The following is a 5,831-nucleotide window of genomic DNA, read 5'->3' on the forward strand; positions in this document are numbered from 1 at the left end:
AGATTCAGAGGTTGAAGAAGGACTGCTGATGCTGTTGGATTCTGACCTTCCTGTACTCAAAGTAAATTTTCTGGAGCTACAAAACTCGAAATGGCGCGCTTCCAATTGATTTGGAAAGTAGACATCCAGGGCTTTCCAGCAATATATAATAGTCCATACTTTGGCCAAGAATAGACGACGCAAAATGGCGTTCAACGCCAGCTCTCTGCCCAATTCTGGCGTCCAGCGCCAGAAAAGGATCCAAAATCAGAGTTGAACGCCCAAACTGGCACAAATACTGGCGTTCAACTTCAAGAAGGATCTCTACACGTGCAGCACTCAAGCTCAGCCCAAGCACACACCAAGTGGGCCTCGGAAGTGGATTTATGCATCAATTACTTATTTCTGTAAACCCTAGTGACTAGTTTATTATAAATAGGACCTTTTACTACTGTATTAGACATATTTTGAACCATCTTTGAATATTTTGATCATCTTTAGATGCCTGGTTCTTAGATCAGAGGGGCTGGCCATCTCGGCCATGCCTGGACTTTTCACTTATGTATTTTTAACGGTAGAGTTTCTACACTCCATAGATTAAGGTGTGGAGCTCTGCTGTTCCTCAAAGATTAATGCAAAGTACTACTGTTTTCTATTTAATTCATCTTATTTTGCTTCCAAGATATTTATTCGCACTTCAACCTGAATGTGATGAACGTGACAATCATCATCATTCCCTATGAACGCGTGCCTGACAACCACTTCTGTTCTACATTAGAATTGAATGAGTATCTCTTAGATCTCTTAATCGAAATCTTCGTGGTGTAAGCTAGAATGATGGTGGCATTCAAGAGAATCCGGAAGGTCTAAACCTTGTCTGTGGTATTCTGGGTAGGATTCAATGATTGAATGACTGTGACGAGCTTCAAACTCGTGATTGCCGGGCGTAGTGACAGACGCAAAAGGATAGTAAATCCTATTCCAGCAGGATCGAGAACCGACAGATGAATAGCCGTGCCGTGACAGGGTGCGTTGATCATTTTCACTGAGAGGATAAGATGAAACCATTGACAAGGGTGATGCCTCCAGACGATTAGCCGTGCCGTGACAGGGCATTTGGATCATTTTCCCGAGAGAAGACCGAAAGTAGCCATTGACAATGGTGATGTATCACATAAAGCCAACCATGGAAAGGAGTAAGACTGATTGGATGAAGATAGCAGGAAAGCAGAGGTTCAGAGGAATGAAAGCATGTCTATTCGCTTATCTGAAATTCTCACCAATGATTTATATAAGTATTTCTATCCCTATTTTATTAATTATTTTCGAAAACCCCATTACTATTTTATATCCGCCTGACTGAGATTCACAAGGTGACCATAGCTTGCTTCATACCAACAATCTCCGTGGGATTCGACCCTTACTCACGTAAGGTATTACTTGGACGACCCAGTGCACTTGCTGGTTAGTTGTGCGAAGTTGTGAACCATGGTATTGGCATCATGTTTTTGGCGCCATTACCAGGGAAAGAAAGAGCGATGAATTTTACATAATCAAAGTGTAATCACAATTTCTGCGCACCAAGTTTTTGGCGCCGTTGCCGGGGATTGTTCGAGTTTGGACAACTGACGGTTCATCTTGTTGCTCAGATTAGGTAATTTTCTTTTTGTTTTCTTTTCAAAAATTTTTCAAAAATATTTCAAAATTTTCTCACCTGTTTTCGAAAAAAAAAATTTATTCAAAATTTTTAAAGAATGAATTCTAGTGTTTCATGAAGCATGTGAAGCCTGGCTGGCTGTAAAGCCATGTCTAAATTCATTTGGACTGAGGCTTGCAATTTGTTATAAAGAGCAAGCTAGTTGTTGCTAATCCACCTGCTGCTGTTCCTGATTTACATACTGAAGCTTGGCTGGCCATTGGCCATGTCTAGTGTTTTAGACTGGAGCTTTCATTGAAAGCTTGGCTAGCTAGTGAGCCATGTCTAATTCCTGGACTGAAGCTTTAGACTAAGAATGCAAGATTCCTGGAATTCAGATTAAAAATTTTGGAATCCTTATTTTTCTTTTTCAATTAATTTTTGAAAAATCCAAAAAAAATTAGAAAATCATAAAAATCAAAAATATTTTTCTGTTTCTTGTTTGAGTCTTGAGTCATGTTATAAGTTTGGTGTCAATTGCATATGCATCTTGCATTTTTCGAAAATTCATGCATTCATAGTGTTCTTCATGATCTTCAAGTTGTTCTTGGTAAGTCTTCTTGTTTGATCTTTGCATTTGCATGTTTTGTGTCTTTTCTTATTTTTCATATGCATTCTTGAATTCTTAGTGTCTAAGCATTAAAGAATTCTAAGTTTGGTGTCTTGCATGTTTTCCTTGCATTAAAAATTTTTCAAAAATGTGTTCTTGATGTTCATCATGATCTTCATAGTGTTCTTGGTGTTCATCTTGACATTCATAACATTCTTGCATGCATCACATGTTTTGATCTAAAATTCTCATGCATTGCATAATTTTTATGTTTTTCTCTCTCATCATTAAAAATTCAAAAATAAAAAAAATATCTTTCCTTTTTTTTCTCATCAAATTCGAAAATTTGAGTTGAGTTTTTCAAATTTTTTTAAAATCAAGTTGTTTCTTATGAGTCAAATCAAATTTTCAATTAGAAAATCTTATCTTTTTCAAAATCTTTTTCAAAAATCAAATCTTTTTCAAATTTCTTAGTTATTTTCGAAAATTCCAAAACTCTTTTTCAAAAATCTTTTTCTTATTTTTTCACATAATTTTTGAAAATAAAATCATCAATTAATGTTTTGATTCAAAAATTTCAAGTTTGTTACGTGCTTGTTAAGAAAGATTCAAACTTTAAGTTCTAGAATCATATCTTGTGATTTATTGTGAATCAAGTCATTAATTGTGATTTTAAAAATTAAAATTTTTTTTTAAAACTAATTTCAATCATATGTTTTCAAAAATATCTTCTTATCTTATCTTCTTCAAAATTTGATTTTAAAATATCTTTCCTAACTTTTTATCTTCTTATCTTTTCAAAATTGATTTTTAAATTTGTTTCAACTAACTAACTAACTTCTTGTTTGTTTCTTATCTTTTTCAAAACTACCTAACTAACTCTCTCTCTAATTTTCGAAAATATCTTCTCTCTTTTTCAAAAATTCTTTTTAATTAACTAATTATTTTAATTTTTGATTTTAAAATTTTCGAAAATTACTAACCTTTTTTCAAAAACTATTTTCGAAAATCACTAACCATTTTTCAAAAAAAATTTTCGAAAATTCCCTCTCTCTCTTTTCTTCTCCTTTTCTTCCACTCACCTAAAGGGAACCTCTATACTTGGGTAAAAAGGATCCCTATTATTATTATTATTTTTCTGTGCCCTCTTCTTTGTCATATGAGCAGGAGCAAGGACAAGAATATTCTTGTTGAAGCAGATCCAGAACCTGATAGGACCCTGAAGAGAAAACTAAGAGAAGCTAAAATACAATAATCCAGAGATAACCTTTCAGAAATTTTCGAACAAGAAGAGGAGATGGCAGCCGAAAATAATAATAATGCAAGGAGTATGCTTGGTGGCTTTACTGCACCAAATTCCAATTTACATGGAAGAAGCATCTCCATCCCTGCCATTGGAGCAAACAATTTTGAGCTGAAATCTCAATTAGTTTCTCTGATGCAGCAGAACTGCAAGTTTCATGGACTTCCATCTGAAGATCCTTTTCAGTTCTTAATTGAATTCTTGCAGATCTGTGATACTGTTAAGACTAATGGAGTAGATCCTGAAGTCTACAGGCTCATGCTTTTCCCATTTGCTGTAAGAGACAAAGCTAGAATCTGGTTGGACTCTCAACCCAGAGATAGCCTGAACTCTTGGGATAAGCTGGTCACGGCTTTCTTAGCTAAGTTCTTTCCTCCTCAAAAGCTGAGCAAGCTTAGAGTGGATGTTCAAACCTTCAAACAAAAAGATGGTGAATCCCTCTATGAAGCTTGGGAAAGATACAAGCAGTTGACCAAAAAGTGTCCTTCTGACATGCTTTCAGAATGGACCATCCTGGATATATTCTATGATGGTTTATCTGAGCTATCAAAGATGTCATTGGATACTTCTGCAGGTGGATCCATTCACCTAAAGAAAACGCCTGCAGAAGCTCAGGAACTCATTGACATGGTTGCTAATAACCAGTTCATGTACACTTCTGAGAGGAATCCTGTGAGTAATGGGACGCCTATGAAGAAGGGAGTTCTTGAAATTGATACTCTGAATGCCATACTGGCTCAGAATAAAATATTGACTCAGCAAGTCAATATGATTTCTCAGAGTCTGAATGGAATGCAAGCTGCATCCAACAGTACTCAAGAGGCATCTTCTGAAGAAGAAGCTTATGATCCTGAGAACCCTGCAATAGCAGAGGTAAATTACATGGGTGAACCATATGGAAACACCTATAATCCATCATGGAGAAATCACCCAAATCTCTCATGGAAGGATCAAAAGCCTCAACAAGGCTTTAATAATGGTGGAAGAAACAGGTTTAGCAATAGCAAGCCTTTTCCATCATCCACTCAGCAACAGACAGAGAACTCTGAACAAAGTACCTCTAATTTAGCAAACTTAGTCTCTGATCTATCCAAGGCCACTGCAAGTTTCATGAATGAAACAAGGTATTCCATTAGAAATTTGGAAGCACAAGTAGGCCAGCTGAGTAAAAGGATCACTGAAATCCCTCCTAGTACTCTCCCAGGCAATACAGAAGATAATCCAAAAGGAGAGTGCAAGGCCATTGACATAACCAAAATGGACGAACCCAATGAGGGAGAGGAGGACGTGAATCCCAAGGAGGAAGACCTCCTGGGACGTCCAGTGATCAATAAGGAGCTTCGCTCTGAGGAACCAAAGGACTCTGAGGCTCATCTAGAGACCATAGAGATTCCATTGAACCTCCTTATGCCCTTCATGAGCTCTGATGAGTATTCCTCTTTTGAAGAGAATGAGGATGTTACTGAAGAGCAAACTGCCAAGTTTCTTGGTGCAATCATGAAGCTAAATGCCAAATTATTTGGCATTGATACTTGGGAAGTTGAACCTCCCTTGTTCATCAATGAACTAAGTGATCTGGATCAACTGACATTGTCTCAGAAGAGACAGGATCCTGGAAAGTTCACAATACCTTGTACTATAGGCACCATGATCTTTAAGGCTCTATGTGACCTTGGTTCAGGGATAAACCTCATGCCCCTCTCTGTAATAGAGAAACTGGGAATCTATGGGGTGCAAGCTGCTAAAATCTTATTAGAGATGGCAGACAATTCAAGAAAACAGGCTTATGGACAAGTAGAGGACGTGTTAGTAAAGGTTGAAGGCCTTTACATCCCTGCTGATTTCATAGTCTTGGATACTGGAAAGGAAGAGGATGAATCCATCATCCTAGGAAGACCTTTCCTGGCCACAGCAAGAGCTGTGATTGATGTGGACAGAGGAGAATTAATCCTTCAATTGAATGAGGAAAACCTTGTGTTTACAACTCAAGGATCTCTCTCTGCATCCATGGAGAGGAAGCAGAAGAAGCTTCTCTCAAAGCAGAGTCAAACAAAGCCCCCACAGTCAAACTCTAAGTTTGGTATTGGGAGGCCACAACCAAACTCTAAGTTTGGTGTTGAACTCCCATATCCAAACTCTAAGTTTGGTGTTGGGGAGTTTCAACAATGCTCTGAACATCTGTGAGGCTCCATGAGAGCCCACTGTCAAGCTATTGACATTAAAGAAGCGCTTGTTGGGAGGCAACCCAATTTTTACTTATCTAACTATATTTATCTTAGTTATATGTCTTTATAGGTTCATGA

At 37.3% G+C, this 5,831-nt stretch overlaps 1 non-coding gene across 1 annotated transcript; it reads right to left on the minus strand.

Moving 5' to 3' along the window:
* Positions 1–3,918: 3,918 nt before the first annotated feature.
* Positions 3,919–4,026, minus strand: LOC112788724 (small nucleolar RNA R71). The gene has a single exon (XR_003196075.1). It is a non-coding gene; the product is annotated as a small nucleolar RNA R71 (small nucleolar RNA).
* Positions 4,027–5,831: the final 1,805 nt, after the last annotated feature.

Source organism: Arachis hypogaea, chromosome 20, assembly GCF_003086295.3.
Source record: "Arachis hypogaea cultivar Tifrunner chromosome 20, arahy.Tifrunner.gnm2.J5K5, whole genome shotgun sequence".
Lineage (NCBI taxonomy): Eukaryota > Viridiplantae > Streptophyta > Magnoliopsida > Fabales > Fabaceae > Arachis > Arachis hypogaea.